At 41.4% G+C, this 21,845-nt stretch overlaps 1 long non-coding RNA gene across 1 annotated transcript; it reads left to right on the forward strand.

Moving 5' to 3' along the window:
- The first annotated feature begins 315 nt into the window (after positions 1-315).
- LOC121137826 lies at positions 316-21,426 on the forward strand. Its single transcript, XR_005875101.1, has 3 exons — positions 316-564; positions 14,090-14,180; positions 21,113-21,426. It is a non-coding gene; the product is annotated as an uncharacterized LOC121137826 (long non-coding RNA).
- Positions 21,427-21,845: the final 419 nt, after the last annotated feature.

Raw genomic sequence — 21,845 nt, forward strand, 5'->3', positions numbered from 1 at the left:
AGACAAAAATGACGACACAGCTGCCTAAGAACTGTTAGTCATAACCGAAGGGGAAGAGTAGGGTCCCTAGAAACTGCAACCTTGACTCTTTGAGGAGGTCCTGGTTCAAGGGGTACCCAGGCTTTTCGGGAGTGAGAGAGTTACCACAGAGTAACATGGAACCAACCGCAAGGTCTCTCAAGGGTTTTATTAGAGCTGGAACCAGAGACAGCAGCAGGTTAAGCCAGCATGGTGGTTCACATGAGGTGAACGGGGCGGGGGGAGGGGGAAGAGGGGGGAGAGCATGCCCACACAGAGGTGGAAAAGTACAGCAATTGTGGCTGAGTCATCAAGGGCAGGGGAAGGGGGAGACTCCATAAAACCTAGTTCTGAAGCTAAGCAAAGGTGAGGACCAACACTGGTTCCAGCCTTAGGCTGGCCTTGCCAAGTCCATTACTGAACAAGGACACAGGGCCTTTGAGAAAGCCCTGGGTCGCTCTGGCTCCCACAAAACATGATTCCTTCTTGCATCAGCTCTCCCCTTGATGTCATGTCCTGATCTCCCTGGATGGTGGACTATAAGGAGTAAGTGGAAATAAACCCCCTCCCCCCAATTTGCTTTTGGTTCTGGTATTACACCACAGGCACAGAAACCCTAAGTCGTTTAGTCCTACAAACTTTGGCTTCATTGGCCTCTCTCAGTTTGTTTCCTTAAGTCAGATAATCCATTGATTCTCAATTCCCGCTTTGTGAGCTGTGATCTTATTGTAGGCAGCTCCTCAGAGATGACCACTCAGATACAGTATACAGCCATTTGGAGGTGCCTGGAACCACACCCAAGTGTTCGGGGACCCAGGTGTGTCCCCGAGTGTCCAGAAGGTGGGATTTTTAAGGGCGGGGACCTCATCCAGGCATCTTGCTCAGCAGCTGCAGGGGAATGGGGCTGGGAGCTTTGCAGAGTAAGCAGTTTGAAGCAAGCAGTTTTCACAGAGATTAAGATAAGTAGTTAGCCAGCCGGAGTGGGTTCCACACAAATAGGCAGCTGAGGTGAATGGTTAGCTGAAGGAGGGTCTGTACAAACAATGCAGTTTTAACAAAGGCTAAGCTAAGTTATCTAGGACATCCTGACCTTTGGGTCCTAGAATAGAGTTGGGATTCTCCACCAAGGAGATCAAATTCTAGTTAAACCTGGAATGTCCTCAGCTAGAACACAAGATGAGGACCCTTTGCATTGTCTTGTCCCATTACAATCTAGAAATTCTATTTTTCCCTCAATATAGTGTGCTTTTATTAATTATTTGGGAATTTCATAAAATGTACCCCAATCACATTAACCTCCCATTCCTACCAGGCCCATCCTCCCACCCTTGCACCCCCTGTCCCCCAAAATACCCCAAACAAAAACCAAGTCCAATTTCTGTTGCCTATATATTTTCACTGGAGTCTGGTCAAACTCCCTGTGTCTAGCCCCTTAAAGAAAACTGAGTTGGGCCGGAGAGATGGTTCAGCCATTAAAGGCTAGACTCAAAACCAAAAGAAAACCGAGTAGCCCCCTCACCTGCCAGAAGTCATCAACTGTGCAGAGCTACACTTCGGCATCTTTATCATAGGACTCTCTTCAATAGATTCCTGTCTGGACTGTTTCTTTTGGGGCAGGAGGAGGTCAAAGAAGCCGGCACAGCAGCCTTCAATATCTCTCATTCTGAGTTGTGGATCTGCAGTCATCAACACTAATTTAAAAGATGCCTCCCTGCCCACCGGCCCCTAGTTGCTGGAGTCAGGATCATGGGCATCAACCTGGTTTTTAGCAGCATTGTAGATCATGGACAACAACATGATCTCTGGCTGTATGTGAGTCACGGGCATCGACATGGTCTCCACTGGCAGCACAGATCACGGACATCATCATGCTTTCTGGTGGCAGCACGGATCACAGAAGTCCTCCAAGGAAATTTAACCCAGAAAATGACCATTCTTCATCTTGTCGATGCTCAGCACGGTGATCAGGCAGTTGCTCGGCATGTACTGGAGCAGGACCTTGCCCTCAGCGTGGACCACTCCACCAGTGCCTTGGGAGCATCCACCATATTTGCAGCCCAAAGGCAGCACCTAGGCCAGTGCTCTTCTCCTCACAGCAGGGCTAGCAATGGCAGGGAGAGGCGGGCATGGTGGTGGCCCAGGGACCGTCTCTACTCCATTAAGACATGCTGGGAGTATTAGGGATTACCTCATTGTTTTCTATCTCCAACTGGTCACTGCTATTCATTGCTTTGCATACAGCATCTTGAATGCTGTTACTCTAGGTAACTGTCTCAGATAATTTCTTTTAAGTGAATGGTAAATCTGGTTCTTGCTATTCTATTTTGATTGTAAGTAGGCTTCCAGATCACATAATGTTTTGTGGTTATATTTATTATAAAATCGTATTCCTAATTCTAAGTCAACTTCTCACTTAGATGCCCAGGGTGGCTCCTCCTCTCCATCCTTGAACAGATTGCTATGAAGGCATTGCTGGCCTCCATTTCTTTATACCCAGCATTCTGTGATTGGCTTTTCCTTGCAGCAAACCCTGAGTATGCAGAGAAAGCTGAGACCAATCAGCTTGCCTCTCAGTGATCTTGTTGATTCTGTGGGCAAGGTTTTGTTTATGGTTGTGTTTTCTCTAGATTTTCACCTGATGACTCATTAGATGATGACGTGTGTGTTCTGGGCTGGAACACTATCATATGCACAGTACTTTGATTTTCCTTTGTGTTTATCATGACATCAACTTGTATGCTCTACATTTCTAAACTAATGCTTCTTGCAAGATTATCATAACCAATACCAGGTAACTAGAACTGTATAAATTCTCCTTCCTCAGGACTTTGTTCCTTAGTCTTTGACACTTACTCTGTTCCCAAAGACACAATCAAAAGCAGAATATCACCTTTATTGCATCATGTCTATACGTTTTAATGCAATTTTTTTTTCTGGAGGGCATTCTAGACTAGGACCTGAGGTCCCTTTCTTCCAGCCTCAGAATTAAGAGAAAATTTACATTTACTCATCATGTTCTCATATCTAGAAATTCTTCAATTTATGTCTTAGTTGAAGCCACAAAATGTCCAGTAAAACTTGCTGGGTCATTGCCATTATTGCCATAGCTAAAGTTTGAAAATGTCTCTGTTAGAGAATTTTGGAATAAACTTTTTAATTGCAACTTCATTCCAAGCTCATCAGAGATCACAGAATTGCACGTGTACTCATCATCACAGAGCTAATAGGGTTACTTGTGAATCCACCATCTTTTAAATATAATACTCACATTACCATCTGGCAGCAAGCTCAATAGCCACTTACTAAACAGGTAAAATGCTTGGCTAGAAAAAGAAAGATACAGAACCTGACAGCATTGCCCAACTAGGATTCCTAGGAGTGGGGGCAGCTGGGATAATAGATGCCCAATTATTTTTTTTACATCAGCCAGCTGTGCTCCACCAAGCAGAGCAACTGTCTTCCACCCTATGTCTCTCGAAGATCCAAGAGCATGTGCCTTTTCTTTTCTAAGATTATTAACATAGACTTCCTTGCTTTTTTCATTTAACATCATTATTTCTCCACATATTATTTCAGCTCTTTTTTCTTGGTCTTCTTACAGTTTATGAATATCCCTTCAAATATGTTTCAAATGTTACTTTCCTGTTAGAGTTACTGTATTTTAATCAGGTAGTTTTCACTCAACTGTGATTATAGTTCATGAGTCAGTGGTTTAGCTTCAGTGGTTAATTACTTCCATCTTATAGTAATTTTCTGCTTGTGAGATTCTTTTCCATTCCATATCTAATTCATTAGAAGTGTCTTTTAAGAGAGAATACATGCCTCTTTTCCATGGTAATAGTTGATTGGATCCAGGCAGACATTAAGATCGTTAATTTGGACTGAGCTGTAGAGTCAGTGGTTAGACTGTGCTGGTGTCTGTCAGTAGAGCTATTAAACCCTGTGGTCTGAACCAGATTCATAAGTAAATGAAATCTGGCTTCTCAAGAGGACTTAGTATACATTCAAGGGAGTAGGTTCAGAAAGAATAGCCAGCTAATAGTTTCTTTCCTTCTGTGAGACACAGCTGTATTTTTTGCAAAAACATTTTATGAGATTTCATTTTCAGAAAAAATGTTCTTTTCCTTGAGCCAGTTTGCATAGCTACATAGAAAGTGCTGTCAACTCAGGGTCCTTTTTCCATGTGCTGGAACTGATTTTTAAAACTTATATGCATGCACACACTACACACACACACACACACACACGGCTGTTTAACCTGTCTTTTGGATTTGTTGAAATGCTTTTCAATCTGTAACTCATGATAAGACATCTTGACCACCATTCTCAAACATGCACTATTTTGTACTTGATGAAGAAAATTCATATGAATTATGCCAGATGACTATGAGTGGGTCAGGATGAAGGAGGAAACCTTGTGGTGTAACAATACAAGGCTGTTCTAAATAAAATCTTTAAATGTGGTCTTTCTGGTTCTTGGATTGAGCCTCAGGCCTTATTTATACTATACATGAACTCTAGTCTTATGTTTGGCTGTTTTTCAACTGATGATTTACCAGTTAACTATGGTTTTGTGTTGAATGGCAAAGAGAGAAGAGAACATAACTTGGTGCTAAGTGAACTTAAGTTTCAGTCTTACTAGGTCTTCACTGTTGAATGTCTTCCTCTGAAATGGGACAACACAGACAGCACTGAGAGTTAACACAACGTAGCAGTTAAGATTGAAGGCTTTGGGCTAACCCACTTGGATCTGTGAAGCACCTCTCTTCTCTTGCCTTCTCAGGCAAGTGAGCTAACTTCTCTGTATTTCAGTTTCTTTATCTTTATTGTGGGGATAGTCACTGTATTCATGAGACTGTTGTGAAGACTGAATTAATATGTAAAGCATTTAGAATATTTAAAAATTTTTCTACTTTGTTCATTTGTGTGTGTGTGTGTGTGTGACCTCATTTTTGAGACAAGGATTCCCTTGTTTCTGTTGTGCTGCATACTCCTATTGCTGTGATGAAACACCACAGTCAAAGAAAACCTCGGGAGAAAAACGGTTTGTTTAAGTTTACATTTCCACAGCACAGTCCATCACTGAGAGAAGTCAGAGCAGGAACTCAGACAAGGTGGGAATCTGGATGCAGGAGCTGATGCTGAGTCCATGGAGGAGTGCTGCTTACTGGCTTGCTCCCCATGACTTTCTCAGCCTGCTTTGTTTTTTTTTTATAGAACCCAGGACCACCAACCCAGAAGTGACAGCCCTCCCACATCAATCATCAATCAAGAAAATGCCTCACATATCTTGAACAAATGTCAATTTGGTGGGAACATTCTCTTAAGTGATGTTCCCTTTTCCTAAATGACCCTAGCTTCTGAGAACTTGACACAAAACCAGCTGGAATTGCCCTCCCTCCCCCAACTCCACCCCCAGCTTTAGCTTCATTTTGCACTCCCTGCTTCTCTTCTAGATTCCAGTTAGAACAGAGAAACAGAGAACTCAGCTTCTAACCCAGAATTTTAAATAAGGGGAACAGGAAGTATTCAGGAGCCTCTGAAGAAAACATTAAAAACCAAAGTAAAGCTGAATCTTAAAGAACATGTGGATTATAATATAAAGGACAATTAGAACAATTTTGGGGGAAAGGAGTGTGGGGTGATGCATATTCAGCAGAAAGGACCCACGTTTCCAGAGGAAGAGAAAAGGCAAAGCAGCTCACACCCCACCCGTTTCTTCTTCCACTCTCTACCAGACAGCATAGCTTTCAAACTGTAAGAGAAAAGACAGAAATTGAAAAATTTGACAGGTGAACAATATTTTGCAGCTATTTCCTCCAAATCAAAGCATCCATTTCTGGAAGGAAACTCTAAGACTCAAGAAATGTATCAGCTATTTTTCCTATTGCTGTGATACAATACAATACAAAGAAATGCAGTGCAATGTACAAGAGGAAAAGCTAATTTTGGCACACAGTTCAAGGATGTAGTCCATCATGGTGGGAAGTCTTGGCAGCAGGAGCTTCTGGCAACTGGCTACACTGTATGCACAGTCAGAAAACAGTGATGAATCCTGGTGTTCCGGTCACTTTCTACCTTTCCAGTGCTTTTCAACCTTCCTAATGCTGCAGCCATTTAACACAGTTCCTTAGGTTGTGGTAACCCCCCCACCCCAACCATGACCCCTTTGGGTTATAAGGACCCATTCACAGGGGTTGCCTAAGATCATCAGAAAACAGATATCTACACTATGATTCATAATGGCAGCAAAATTAGCAACAAAAATTTTATGGTTGTGGGGTTGAGAACCACTGTTCATTTATTCATCCCAGAACCCAAGTCCATAGAATGGTACTATGGTCTGTCACCCCACCTTAATTAATCCTGTTGATCACAGGCATGTCCAGATGCTAACCAGCCTGAAAAATCAATCCCCCATAGGCATGCCCAAAGGCCCTAGACCATGATAGATCTCATCAAACTCACACTCACTATGCAAATTTGGCAAAGTTAATTGATGTCTCAGAGCTTTAGTTTTTTTAAAGGTTTATTAGTGGACATTTGTACAAAGCAGCAGATAAGCAAAGCTCACAAGTCTCCAAAAACTCCAAAAACTTATCAAGATCAGCAAGTGCTGCCCCCAAGGTTAAATAAGCAGAGACGATTGTTAGAAGAGACTGTCCATCCCACCAGTCTAGCTGCCTGCAAATTGTGTGTGGGAACTCCAGGGGTGCACCTTTTGCTAGTCTATGACCATGCCAGGTGAGCTTTTCAGCGATGCAGCCACCTCTGCTCTATAAACCTCCATCCACGCTCCAGTAAGGAACCCCGGTAAACCCATCGGTTCACTGATACAGACATGGGTAGAATAGTTTCTGTGGCTTGTCATCAGTGTCTTATCTGGAGTCAATAGATGCTTGTTCACGCTCCCCTGGAGGAGAAGTCATATAACAAAGCGATACTAAGGGGACTGTCATGGAACCCTCAAGATGGCTCAGCAGGTAAAGAGGCCTGGCAACCTGAGCTTTGATCTTTGGAACCCACGTAAAAAGATGAATGTAATAGCATATATCTATTTCCCCAGTGCTCATGGGGCAAGATGGGAGGAGAAGACAGTGGATTGCCTGGGAGCTCTTAAGCCAGCTAGCCTGTTTTATGTCAACTTGACACAAGCTAGAGTCAATTTAGAAGAGCAGTCTATGGGAAGGAGGGGCAGGAGAGAGTAATGAGAAATGAATATTGTCAAAGTACATGATATATTTGAACAAAATTGTCATGAAGCCCACTGTTTGGTACAACAAATGCTCACTAACAAACTTTAAGAAAGGAAAAACTAAAGCTCTGAGACAGCAATTAAACTTGACCAAATTTTCACAGTTAGTAAGTAGTAGATCTAGGACTGGCATCCAAGCCATTAGACACTGATTCCTAAGCATCCTGCAAGGTGCCCCAAGGACAAGAGCTAGCACAACTGGGAAGAGGGACATTGTTTGTGGCTCTTCCTTGACCTGTCTTTCTTTAGTCTGAGACCGTCCATGCCTTTGAGCACCAGTAGATAATTTTCTTTTTTTTTAATCTTGTAATAATGTCCCAACAGGACTGTCTGGGTTAGACAGAATGAGGTTCCTCAGCTTGGGTTTCATGGTTTCAAAGCACATTTCATCTGGGCCCTTGAGGTTTTTGTACAGCTCCCACTGTGTCCTTGGCACTGTGTCTCTCAGAAGGCAGTACTGCATGGTGGAGTCTGATATCCAGTCTAAATACTTCACAGTGGGTGAGATTTTTTTCTTTAATGTTTTTGGTTTCAAAGTTTTTGCTGTTTTCCATGGTCTCTATCTTAAGACACTAGGGAGCTTCGTTGGGATAGAGAACATACCAGAAAAGAATGGGGTGCCCCCTCAGTGTATAATTATAATCCATAGTCACAACTGTTCCTCTTGACACAAGTATTTGGCTTATCAGTTTGACTGAATTGCCTTTAGTTCCTCCTGCAAGGTAAAATGTTTATTTTATGGGTTTGACCAGAATCACATTTGGAGGAAGCTTTCAAGATTTTGAGACTATACAATTTATTCTTTAAAATCACTCACCATGCATAAAGATGAGACTTGGAGAGTGCAGTGTTTATCACAGGTCCTAGTCTGCCCTAAGGCAGGACTCTGTGGAAGTGAGGCAGTGAAGGAATCCCAGAAAGGCTCCAGCATGCACTTTGACCCTTTTTGGTGAACAGCACCTCTGAGGGGGCAAGTCATCAGACTGTAAAACACTCCCCTGCTTCCAGACAACCCCAGTGTTCTCTGTAGTGCTCATTCCTAAGAGGCACCTGGCTGGAATTTGGCCGTCTTAGGCCAAAGATGTGGTGGTACACATCTTACCCAAGTAAAGAAGCTTCTCTCACAGAGAATGACCTGTTTAAACACACAAACAGACACAAACACACACACACACACAGACACACACACACACACACGCACACGCACGCACCTTTTTCATGTCTAGACTCTGATGTGGTATGATGTGTAAGTGCCACTGAATATGTGTCACATATTTGCGCTTACAGCTACTTACTTCCAGGATTTGAAAGATCAGTCCATGATTCCCTGGCTTTCAGAGTTGCTGATGAAGAGGTGTAGTTTCTGCTGTCTGTGAGTTGGCTGTGAGTTTTGCCTGATAGCTTTTAGTATTCTTTGTTTCACAGTTTTGTCACTTTGGCTTCCGTATGCTGTAGAAAAGTTGTTCTCTGGCCACATCTATTTGGTTCTGAATGCTTTTTCTGTTTGGGTGCCTTGTCTTTTGTAGGTAATAACAAGAGTTTCCCTTCTTCTTAGTCAATGGAGTCTTAGGTTTCATCTTTCGAGTGTATCCTAGACTTTTCACAAGTTCTGGTCATGTCTGCTAACCTTTCCTTTCATATGTATCTGCGTGTTGTATTGTCTTCCATCTCTAGAATTCATTCTTTTGCTTGGTCTTGTCTGCTGTTGGTGTTTATCTCTGTGAGTTTTGTTTGTTTGTTGATTGACTCTTGGCTAGAATTTCTATTTGGTTGTTTTTCAGTATCTTAACTTACTTGTTGAATTTCCATGAGTTCATCCTCTTTGGTAACTTTCTTGTGTAGTTCCTGAAATTGATTTCTGTTTTTGAGTCCTCTCCATGGTTATTGATCCTTTATAGAAGCAAGACTCAGAACCCTTTTCTGATTTCAGCCATTTCATTATCTTTGTTTCTCTGATATCTGGAATTGTCAGCTTTTGGGGTGTCATGGGCTGCATCATGGTTTTTTATGTTCTTTTACTGTGATTTTCACGTCTATTGAGATAGACATCTATTGCAATAGATACGTTCTTAAGTTCGTCCTTCCCCGGTTTTTCCCACTGTTTCCCCTGTTTGTTTTATCTCACATGAGTCCTCCTGGTCAACTGCCATCGCCTCGATTTGTGTTGAGCGAATGTGTACTGCAATAGCAACCACGATGGTTTGAAAGTAGCGCCGCTGCTAAGTGCAGAAGGAACTCTTGCATGTCACCATGTCCCTGAGAGGTTCAGAGATGGCAGCAGTAGGGCATGGTAGGGAAACGCAGTTTATGGTTTGTTTAGAGCTAAATGTATCAATATTTGTAGTGAAAGGAGGAGGGGATGGGAAACAGAGAAGGAGGGTTAAGAAGGAATGTTCAAGGTAAGAAATGAAGTAGAGATGATATTATATATTAGGTTTACAGAAAGGAGGGACAGACATAAAAAGCTTTTCCAGTGATGTGCAAGCTCCAACCCAGTTGAACACTTGGAGGAAGGAAAGGCTGGGGGAAGGGACTGACAGGAATGGAGGCTATGGTCAGGGTATATTGTATGAGAGAAGAATAAATAAAAAGAAAAAAAAGATTTCTGCCTGAGATCTTCAGAATGAAAAAAAAGATACCAAAGCATAAATACAAAAACAGAAAAACAAATGAAAAAAACAAGAGTAAATCAGGGACTTGGAGAGATGGCTGAGCAGTTAAGAGCACATACTGCTCTCTCAGGGGACTGGAGTTTGGTTCCTAGCACACAAATTCAATAACTCACTATTATCTGTGACTCCAACTTCAGGGACTTTGATGCCTTTAGTCTCTGCAGAGCCTGCACTCAAGAGCATGATGCTCCCCCAGTTATTCATTCTACCCACATACACACAATTAAAAATAATTAAAAATAAAACAAAGATTCTTTTAAAAATGAATTAAAGATTACGATAAGATACACTGAAATGAAGAAAGTACTGTGTGTGTGCTCAGCCCCCCCACCCCATTACCATGGTTCTGCCTGTCTGGTCATCGCCTCACCGCAGTCAGTTCTTCCACACAGCTGGCTGGGCTGGGCTGGGGTACTGAGCCGTTTTCAGCTTCAGGCTCCCTTCCATGCCCCTGATATCTCCCCAGCTGCACTGCTGTCTGTGGCTTGCAACAGAGTGCAGCCCACACCCTCTGCTCTTCCATTCCCAGCATCATCCCTTGCTTGCTCCTCAGTGGTGAGCAGGACGGACAGTGAGTGCTTCAAGCCTCAAGCACTTTTCTGGTGCTGTAACTGTGGCTCGCTGTGCACCATTCTCTTCTCTGGGGATGCTGAGTTCAGCCTCTTATTTGAGTTTCCAGCAGTGTGAACGGACTCTTGCAGCGTTCTCAAAGTTCTTGAGTGCACTTCCCTGGTGGGACCCGGATCAGCACGGGCAGCTTGGTGTGGCTGAGAGTGCTGGCTCACTTCTTACTAGACCCCACCTTGTCCTAGTTCTGCAGACCTTTTATTTTCTCCATTGTTGACTTTTAATCTTGGCTTTGCTCTTTCTAAACTCCCGGTTTCACCGATGCTGCTTCCGATCTGCAGTTTTGGCCGCACTTTCAAAATTTTCTGTTTCACAATCTGACCTTGGGTCTGTGCTGCAGCTAGGCAGGACCTGACCTCGTCATCTTTCTCAGTACCGAGATTTAATTTTTGTTGCCATTTCTCTGACTGTTAAAAATCTGTATAACTTTTAATAAATTGGCCATTTGTACATGTTTTATGAGTTGGTTACTTTTCTTCTGAGATGTTAATGTTTTATTATTGATATATTGGATGTTTTGGCTGTAAGAGTGCTATCAGAATATCACACAGTGCACTTCATTATGAAATTTTTGTACATGCATATTACTTTACCTCTTCCATTACTCACACCTTTTCTGTATTTCTTTTTATTATCTATTAGCCATTTTATACTTTCACATCAATTTTTGCTTTTAGATTCCAACTATAAGTTTATAAGCAGCAATACATTTTAAAATGCAGATAAAAAGAATAATATACATACATATATTGGAAATATAGTTATTGTCACTGAGTATTATGTACTATACACAGTTATATCTACTATATGTATTATACTTTTATGCCTGGCAGTGAAAGAGATTTGTTTTAATCTGAATTACTCAGAAGCACATGAGTATTGCTCATGGGAACTTGAAAATCATTTTAATTGGTATATATTCACTGTACATAGAGCTGAGTTTCATCAGGGCATTTTCATGCAAGTATTTAGATTTTGATCTCATTCTCCACATCCCTTCCACCCTTCTCTTATCTTCCTCTCTCCTGTGAGTTCCCTTCCTTCTTCCTCTCTCTCTGTCTCTCTCTCTTTCTCCCTCTCTTTGTGTGTGATCCACAAATAAGAGAAAATGTTAGATTTATCTTTCTAAGTCTGCCTTGACTTGCGTAACACAATGATCCCCAGTTATGTCTATTTTCTCACATAGCACACTTTTATTCTTCTTTATGACTGAATAAAATTTTATTGTGTATATACCATATTTTCTTCACCCATTACTTTGGTTTTTATTCATTTGTTTATTTGATTCTGATGTTTTTGAAAGAGGGTCTCACGTAATCAAGGCTGAACTTAAACCTGCTGTCTAGCCAAGGATGACCTTGAACTCCTGATCCTACTGCTTCTGTGGCACAGGCCTGTTCCACAATGCCCTGCTCCAACTCTTTGTTGATGGACACTTAGGCTGATTCCACAGTTTTGCTATTATGAATGATATGGTAACAACTGTCAATGCATAAGTATTTTTGTGATGTTGATTTAAGGTATTTCAGGTATATACTGAGGACTGTTCATCTGGGCCGTATGGTGGATTCCTTTTTAACTTCCATACTGATTTTCACACTGGCTAGGCTGACTTACATTTCTATCAGCAGTATATAAGGGTTTCCCTCTTTCTGCATCATTGCCAGCATTTTCGGCTATTTCTTTTCTTATGATTGCCACTCTGAGTGGGTAAAATAAAAAAGAAAAATTTCAGTTTCACCATAATATTCTAGAGCCATTGTTATATGTATAGTTTGCCCTTGACTGAAATAGCTTTACGTAATATGAACAAATATATTTTGTTTCAGAACCTGAGAACTTAACTCGTGCATACACTCTTATATGGCTATTTTGTTAATTCTTTATATCTTCACTGTTTGTCTTAGAAGAGAAAACAAGGACCCAAATGGACGTTTCCAGATGGGTAATACTAAATGATTTTTTAATAATGTAATTTCTCCTGTGGAGGTGCTACTGGAAATTTTGGGGAGTGCACATGGCACACCACGTGTTACCAGGGGATTGGTGTTCTGTTTCAGGATTCTTAGTTTCATTAACAAAAGTGTTTAAGAATGAATCCAGAAAAGAGCAGAAGGACAACTTTATCAATATATAAAGGAAACACTCCAGGGCAGGCAAGCTGCAAATCACAACAGCTGTCCAGAGGAGGAATATGAACAAGAAGAGGAGAGAAAAACCATGTTATTTGTAAGCAGCCACCCAGCCACATCTGTGAACATCAGAGAAAAAAAGTGAGAAAGCTCAGAGTGTCTGAGAAAGCATGAACAGACATTGGGAAGTATCCAGAAGAATGAAAAAGAGATAAAAGCAAGAAAAAGAACAAGTTAGACTTTCTCAAGTCATTCAGAAAAGTGATCAGGCTTAGGGTATCTCCAGACCCATGGCTGTGTAAGCAACTGCATCTGGGGTGGGCTTTCCAGGAAAGAACAGTGTGTTATCTTTGATACATCAGTGAGAAGGAAAGACGGACAAGGAAAGGACCTAAGACAGCACAGATCTTTATTTAAGGGAACAACCTACAGAGGGAGGTCTCTGTAAGAATCAGAGCCCCTGTCTGTTTGCATCTGGGTAGAAAGGGGAGGGGTTGCATCTGGGCAGTTATAGGATAGAAAGGGGAGAGGTTGCATCTGGGAAATTATAGGGTAGGAAGGGGAGGGGTTGCATCTGGGCAGTTATAGGATAGAAAGGGGAGGGGTTGCATCTGGGAAATTATAGGGTAGGAAGGGGAGGGGTTGCATCTGGATAGTTATGGGGTGGAAAGGGGAGGGTTTGCACCTGGGCAGTTATAGGGCAAAAAGGGGAGGGGTTGCATCTCTGCCAGTTATAGGGTAGAAAGGGAGGGAGAAGAAAGAGGTTGATAAGTTTCCTGTTTTGGCAATGACTGGGGTAACTAGTAAGTAGTTAAAGAATCCTAGGTGGTCAGGTAGTTGATAAGCATTCTTCCTGGCTAGCTGTTATTTGGAGTCAACAGTGCAGGGAAGACAAGAATCTAGAGTAACAGGTTACTTTAGATTTGAAACAAAATTACTGAAGTGACTAGAATTGTCAAAATTCAACCACAGTGAATCTACTTTATAAAATGAAGTGTCCACAGCTAACATTCCTGGTATAGATAGGTGGAAGGGGGACACAGTTGTCATTTTTGTAGCTTTTTCCTGCTGGAAAATGGGGGCATCCTCACTGGGAGGTCTTTGGGAAGTTTTGGGTACCAGAAATTTTAGAAGAGAAGGATGTTTTTGACATCTCTTTTGTCAGTGTCATGGATAAAAGAGCTCAGACTTTGGCAAGCTCATTAAAGGGGTAATTATTCCTTCAATCTCTCACATGGCTTAAGGTGAATCCACCTTCCTGAGGCATGGATTTGGCTGGGTGATTGACTGGCTCAACTGAATTAGTTCTTATGTTTTGGGAGGTTTAGAATGTAATGTCTCCACCCACGCCAGGAAAATAGTTTTCTTTTAATGGGTTTTCACAGATCCCTGATCAAGTCTCTCATAACGGAGAGGTGTTTCTGATGTTATCAGAAGGGAACAAAGCTGTCAATCCTGCCTAGACAGTTCTTAAAGGTAAGGATAATGAATACTTCTCAGCCCCCTATTTGTTTTGAGTAATAACCCCTCCTCTATAGACGGATCTCCCCCTGGCACCTGGTTGAAGGGATTATATTCAATTTTTGGTACCCACAGAATGGAGTATCTCATTAGTGTAAAATTGAGTGAATGTCATCTCTCTGTCTTTTCTGCATGTGACTGTAGTGAGCTATTATCACAGTATTGTCAGTCCTGTTATGCTCTTATCTGTAACATCAATATCTGAATAAGTTGACTATGAGTAATTAAAACTGAAAACCAGGGCTAGCACAAGTCATGTGCACAGTAACTTATTTAAAGCCGTGCTACCATTGTCTTAAGTTTGAATAAGAAGCCCAGTGGTTCTTTTTATTTGCATTGGACCCTGAAAATTGTATAGACAGTCCTGCTGATGGTTGGTGCTCCTGTATGCTCAGGAGTTAACATTCCTCTTCATTTGTTAATTACCTGCCATTGTGAAGAACAATGAGGCACAGCTTTCTTTATTAGCCATTCACTGTCCCCTCTGCTCCAATTCTCCCTGTACTGTCAACACCACATGTTTTGAAGGTTCTCCACAACACCACCTGACTGAGTAGAGTCTTACAGAAAGAAGGAAGCACTATTATTCTTCCTGGAAGAGGGACAATGAACCTTCTTATTATTTCCTCTAAACTCACAGGAGATCCTTGGCCACTTACCATGTCTACATCCCCTTTCCATAGCAGGAACAGTGTCAACAGCTGTTCCTGAGTGGGCTTTTATTGTTCAGGAAGCCTCTGCGCTCAGTGTAACTCCAGCCTCCATCTGCTCTGATGTTAATTCAACAGTTTTCTTCCTTTCATCTCAGCCACCTCTATTCTCAGCAGAGCAGCTTGAATGAGGCTGCTGAATGGAAGCAAGATCACATTGGTCTCCTCTCAGAGGCTTCCCGTGGCTTTCCATTTCACCTAGCCCTTGAATATGTGAGGTGTTTACTGGCTGAGTACTGGTCCCTTTTGTCTCCCTTGGAAGCTCTTGCCCTGGATATCTTCAAGGTGTTCTCTCATCTTCTTCAAAGGCTTTCTCAAATGTTACTTGTCTATTCTGACATCCTACCTAAAATTTCAAGGGGACTTATCTTCCTGTCATCTTGCATGGCAACCATTATGCCTCTAACCCGCTTTGATTCTTTTTTCTCCACTCATCTAATACACGGGTAATTTACTTATGTTTAAAGCTTATTAAATTCAATTTTTATAAAATCTGAATTTTTACAAATTTGTTATAGATATAGACCCAAGAATAGCATCTGGCGCACAGTGGATACTAAATAGACTCCCACTGTGTAAATTTTTGAACTGAGGACAAATGCATGATAATGGGCTGGTCATTGTCCCCACGACTACAAACATTCCTTCTCCAACTGCATTTGTGCTTTTGGATTGGATTTCACATACAGCTAAAGTTGCTTCTCTGTGGCCTGCCCTTCTGGGGAGGGAATTGATTTACTTAAGTTGTGCTTTGGCTAGTACTTGAATCAATCAACTTTGGAAAAGTGCTGAGGTCTCAGAGCAGGCGTGGAGGCTACTAGTTCCCTTATATTGATAAAATGATATCATTTGGAACCTGCCCTCAATACCAGAGTAAAGCTCTTAGAGTTTCTATGGCTCAAGACTGTGAGCTGTTTCTTAGGATCTAACATAAGCCCTGTTAATTTTCTATGTGTTGCCCCTGAATATGGGCCTGCATGCTGCCTCCAAAGAAGCCATATACTTGTTCTTTCTCTTGTCTTTATGAATTTCATCCAGTAAATACTGTTTTAAAAGCTCTTATATGTGTGTGACATATGTATTTTTGTTTTCATTTTAAATGATAGCTGATAAACACTTTCAGCTAAGTGGCAGGATACAAGATGAACTAAAAAAAATCAGTAGCCCTCCTATACACAAATGACAAATGGACTGAGAAAGAAATCATGGAAACAACACCCTTCACAATAGCCACAAATAATATAAAATATCTTGGGGTAACTCTAACCAAGCAAGTGAAAGACTTGTATGGCAAAAACTTGAAATCTTTGAGGAAATAAATTGAAGAGGATATTAGAAGATAGAAAGAGCTTTTGTGCTCATGGGTCAGTATGATTAACATAATAAAAATGGCCATCCTACCAAAAACAATCTACAGATTCAATGCAAATTCCAAAAAAAAATTCCAACACAATGCTTTACAGACTGTGGAAAGACAATTCAATTCTCAAGTTCATGTAGAATGACAGCAACAACAACAAAAATCCAGGATAGCTAAAATAATCCTGATCGAAAAACAACTGGTTTCAAGTTGTACTACAGAGCTATAACAATAAAAACTGCATGACATTGGCATACAATGGACATATTGATCAATGGAATCAAACTATAGATCCAGACATAAATCCAAATACATATGGACACCTGATTTTTGATAAAGAAGCCAGAAACACATTAGAAAAAAGATAGCATTTTCAGTAAATGGGGTTGGCATAACTAGATGTCTTCATGTAGAAGAATGCAAGTAGATCCATTTTTATCACCCTGCACAAAGCCCAAGTTTAGGTGGATCGAAGACCTCAACATAAAGCCAAGTACACTGAACCTGATAAAAGAGAAAGTGGGGACTAGCCTTGACTGCATAGGCACAGGAGACAACTTCTTGAACAGAGCACCAATAGTGCAGGCATGAAATCAGCAATAAATGGAACCAAAAGCCTCTGGAAGGCAAAGGACACCACTGTAGCTGGATTCTTTCTGTCCAGCCCGTTAGTTTCCACAGTCACTTATGAAATAACTGTCTGAGGCTTAATATTAAATATAATTGCCCAATGTCTCAGACATATTACTGGATAGCTCTCTCTTTTAAATTAACCCATTTCTATGAATCTGTGTATTGCCATGAGGCTGTGGCTTACAGGTAATGCTCCGGCATCTTACTCCCCCAGCAGTCACATGGCATCTCCCTGACTCTGCCTACTTTTTCCTCTGTATCTTTGAATTTCCTGCCTATCTATATTCTCCCCGGCCATTGGCCAAATCAGCTTTATTTATTAACCAATAAAAGCAACACATATTGGCAGGAGACAGAAGGATATCCCACATTACACCACTAATAGAACACAATGGTAGTCTACAGAATGGGAAAAAATTTTCATCAACTCTGTATCTGATAGAGTTCTAGTATCCAAAATATATAAAGAACTCAAGAAACTAGACATAAGTAAACCAAACAATCTAATTAAAAAATGGGATACATATCTACACAGAGAATTCTCACTAGAGCAATCTCAAATGGCTGAGAAACACTGAACAAAATGTCCAACATCCTTAGCCATCAGGGAAATGCAAATTAAAACTACATTGACTCCATCTTATACCTGTCAGAATGGCTAAGATCAATAGCACAAGTGACAGCTCAAGCTGGGAAGTATGTGGAGCAAGGGGAACACTCCTTCACTGCTGGTGGGAGTGCAAACTTGTATAGGCACTGTGGAAACCAATATGGTGCTTCCTCAGAAAATTGAGAATCGATCTACCCCAAGACCCAGTCATACCAATCTTGACCATATACCCAAAGGATACTCCATCCCACCACAAGGACACTTGCTCAACCATGTTTATTGCAGTTTTATTCATAATAGCCAGCAACTGGAAGCAACCTAGATGTCCCTCAACAGAAGAATGGATAAAGACAGTGTGCTATATTTATGCAATGGAGTATTACTCAGTGTTAAAAAATGGCATCATGAGATTTGTAGGCAAATGGATGGAATTAGAAAAAAATCATCCTGGGTGACATCCCCAGGTCCATAAAGATAAATACGGTATATATTCACGTACAAGTTGATATTAGCAATTAAGTTAATAATAACTAAGCTATAATCCATAGACACAGAGATGTTAGGAGGAGTGGGGAATGAATGGATCCCCCATGGGAGGTAAAATAGAATAGATTTTACAGGTGCACTGGTGACAGGAGTGGGAGGAATCAGGTTAGGAGGAAGATGGGATGGAGGGAGAGAGTATGGGGAAAGATGACTGGAATTGGGAGGTACTTGGTGGGTGGTGTGGAAATCTAGTGCATTGAAAAGTTCATGATATCTGTGAATGTGATCCTATTGAGGGTTCCTAGCAGTGGGGGATATGGAGTCTCAATCAGCCATCTCTTATAGCCAGGCAAGGATTCCAGTGGAGGGAGTGGGTTGCATTCAATTGAGTTGTTGGCAAAGGGGATCCTATGGGAATCCCCCAAAGAATGGTTGCTGATGCTGAGACAGAAGGTTGCTTTCTGAAACTGACAATGGAGCCCTATTGCCAAGGACAACATCCACACAATTCATTGAACCTGGACAAGTTGCGCTGGCACCTGCATGGGGCCTTCACTCCTGTGTTCTAGTCTCTTTGGTGTGAGAAGGTACTCTGTTGCCTTCTGAAAGAGTACCATGGACACCAATCCAGCTTCAAATCTTTGGCCTATAAGTCTGTTCTGCTTGCAAAGTGTGCTAGGGCAATGGTGTCACCGGACATGTGACAACCAATGTCTGATTTGACTTACAGCTTACTCCAGGAGAAGGAATCAATACTATACACTGCTTGGGTAGTCAAGAACCAAAGACCAGAGGCCTAGGGTAAAACCAAACATGACTGGTCTAATAAAGCAAAATCAATAAAATGATTCCTAATGATATTTTGCTACACTCATAGATCAGTGTCTTATCTAGTCATCATCATCAGATAGCAGAAGATGGGAACAGATGCAGAGACCCACAGTTAGATATTATGTGGAGACAGTTTGAATTGGAGGTCTCCATAAAACCCCTCCCCTCAGAGCTTAGGAATCCTTCAGAAGATGAGGCACAAAGATTGTAGGAGTCAGAGGGGATGGAGAATACCAGGAGAACTGATTCAGCTAAGCAAGGTGCATATGAGCTCACAGAGCCTGAAGCAGCAAGAAAAGGACCCACACAGGTCTACACCAGGTCCTCTGTGTATATACTGTAGCTACTAGTTTAGTATTTTTTGTGGGACTCCCAACTGTGATAATGAGTGGGTCTCTGAGTCTTGTGCCTGCTCTTATGTTTCTTTTCCTCCTGTGGGGTTACCATGTCCAACTTTGATATGAAAGCTTTCTGCTTCATCTTATTTCAGTTTTATTTGTTAAGTTTGGTTGTTATCTCTTAGAAGCCTGTTATTTTCTAATGAGAGACAGAAAGGGAGTGCATTTGGAGAGGAAGAAAGGTAGGGAGGAACTTGGAGGATTATAGTGAGGGCAAACTATAAACAGGAAAAGAATCTATTTTCAGTAAAAATAAATAAATAAGTGTCAGAGTGACAGAAAAAGGAGATAGGAACCAATCAGGCAGCCAGGGGAAGGGCCTGGAAAACAGGCAGATCTGATTCTTGGTTTTGGCTAGGAATGTCAGACATATTCTGGCCAGATTCATGTCTTGGTTTCAATTCTTCTCTGGTCAGCAGATAAACAAGTCAGAAATGTTTTGTCTGGAGGCACTGGAGTGTACTGGTATCCACAGTCCAGCTACAGGGACGGAAAGACGCATGTACACCTGGTATGTGGGCCACAAGAACTGACCTTATCATGTCTCTATGTCTCAACCCAGCCTTTGGAGAAACCCCCAAATAAGCATCTTCATGCCCATCTCTGGGACCCTTCTCTGCTGCACTGGGGGCTCTGTTTGCTTTTTCTCAAGTTCTCACTTATGAACCCACAATAAACTCCTTTATTAAAGCACACCCTTCCTGGGGTTTATGAAATTCATTCCTCAAAGCTGTGTGGCAAGAATCCTGGAGCCAGTGACCTGGAGAGTCCTGTGAAACTGAGCTTTTAAGGCCGTCTGTGTCTAGGAAGTCTCCAAAGTCCAAGGACCCTACTTTCATACCATATCAATAAACCTTTTCAAGTATCTACAATATTTTACAAGTACTTTTATGAGAAAAGTAAGGTATGAATACACTATAAAATTTTCCTAAGAGCACAGTGTTCATGATAGAGAAGTTTAAACACCAAGGAATTTCTTTTTGACATCCATTCAGGACATTGCTTGTGTTGTTAATGGTGAAGGGCTAGAGACACAGTGTCAGGCTATCATCCTCAGTAGCATTCAGGCCTAAACAAGGCTTGTGGTTTCAACACAGAAAATAATTTCAGGACTAGCCAGTATGAAATAGAGTTCAGGTTATATTAAAAATAGGAAGATAGAAGCTAGTGAAATGCTCAGTGGGTAGAGGTGATTGCTGCCAAGCCTGATGACCTGAGATCAACCCTCAGAAGCCACATGATAGACAAGAATAGATCCCAGCAAGTTGTCATCTGACCTCCACACCTGTGCTCTGACATGTGCACGTAAAAACAGACAATAAACACAAAAATAAAATAAATAGATCAGTGCTGAAGGAAAGACCAAAAACACATCCAAGAGAATTAGTGTGGGCTTTTCTAGAAGAGAATAACAGTTTATTAATTACTTGTATTTTAATTCTTGTGTATGGGTATCTTGCCTGCATGTTTGTCTGTGAGTCACTTGTGTGCTTGGTGCCCAAGGAGGCCAGACAGGACATCCGATCCACTAGAACTGGAGTTAAGACAGTTGTGAGCCACTGTGTTGTGACTGAGAATTGAACCTGGTCCTATGCAAGAACAGCCAGTGCTTATAACTAATTGCTGAGTTTGTTTCATGACCCATAGAATGGCAACTTACCGAAAGACCTTTTAACACAGATATTTATGCTTGAAGGTTAAAGAATAAAAGATGCTTGGGATGTGGATATGAGATCCTCAATGGAGAGTCACAACTAAGTGTCTTATAGTAGTTTGATACACCATTTTGGTAGATCACAAATGGCAACTCAGAAAGTTGCTAAGAAACTTTTTACCTCCTTCTCTTTCTTTCTGATGAGATTCTAGGGTGGTTCCTGTGGATGAAAGATCCTGAAGAGAAGGGGTACCTTACAAGGAATATTCTACAATTCTGGATAACTGACTAGAACTTCAGTGACTGCAATATATTGGAATGCTGCAGGTCAAGAGCCCAAACATAATTTATCTTTTGCTGTCATTATCCCTCTTATTAGCCATTCCTTTCCCACCTCTGTGTCTGACCTGACATCCTTGTGACTACCAGGTCAAATCTTTTGGTCTATCATCTGGGAAGACCACCTGCTTCCACCAACCCAAAGGCTGATAGCAGAGGTTTCCCAACTTTGCTGTAGTTGCCCACCTGATGTTTTCATTGTATTAGGAAATGAAAGTATTAGATATTTTCAGTGTCTTGATGTCTGATTTTGTTTGTTCTGTTCTGTTAAAAGTTCATAAAATGGTTATCATGTTAGAACAAGGAATTTGGGGTATCCTGCATATGTGTTCCTGGGTCAAAGTCACTCATATTTGGCTCCAAATGCTCTTATCCCTATTGAGGTAAGAGTTGTGATTTTATACTGCCACTCTGAAGGTGCCCTGTGTATGATTATAATCTGATGAGGTAGAACCAGGAGCCACTAGGATTGCACGAGGGATTTAGGACATGTTTTCACTGTAAATGGGGTTTTTGGGGAGGTATCTAGAAACGTTCAGGTTTGTACATTAAGCAGTTGTTAGTTATACTGGATTCCTGGCTTCTCAGCTGGTGAAATG

This window comes from Mesocricetus auratus, unplaced genomic scaffold (genome assembly GCF_017639785.1).
Source record: "Mesocricetus auratus isolate SY011 unplaced genomic scaffold, BCM_Maur_2.0 Super-Scaffold_100707, whole genome shotgun sequence".
Taxonomy (NCBI): domain Eukaryota; kingdom Metazoa; phylum Chordata; class Mammalia; order Rodentia; family Cricetidae; genus Mesocricetus; species Mesocricetus auratus.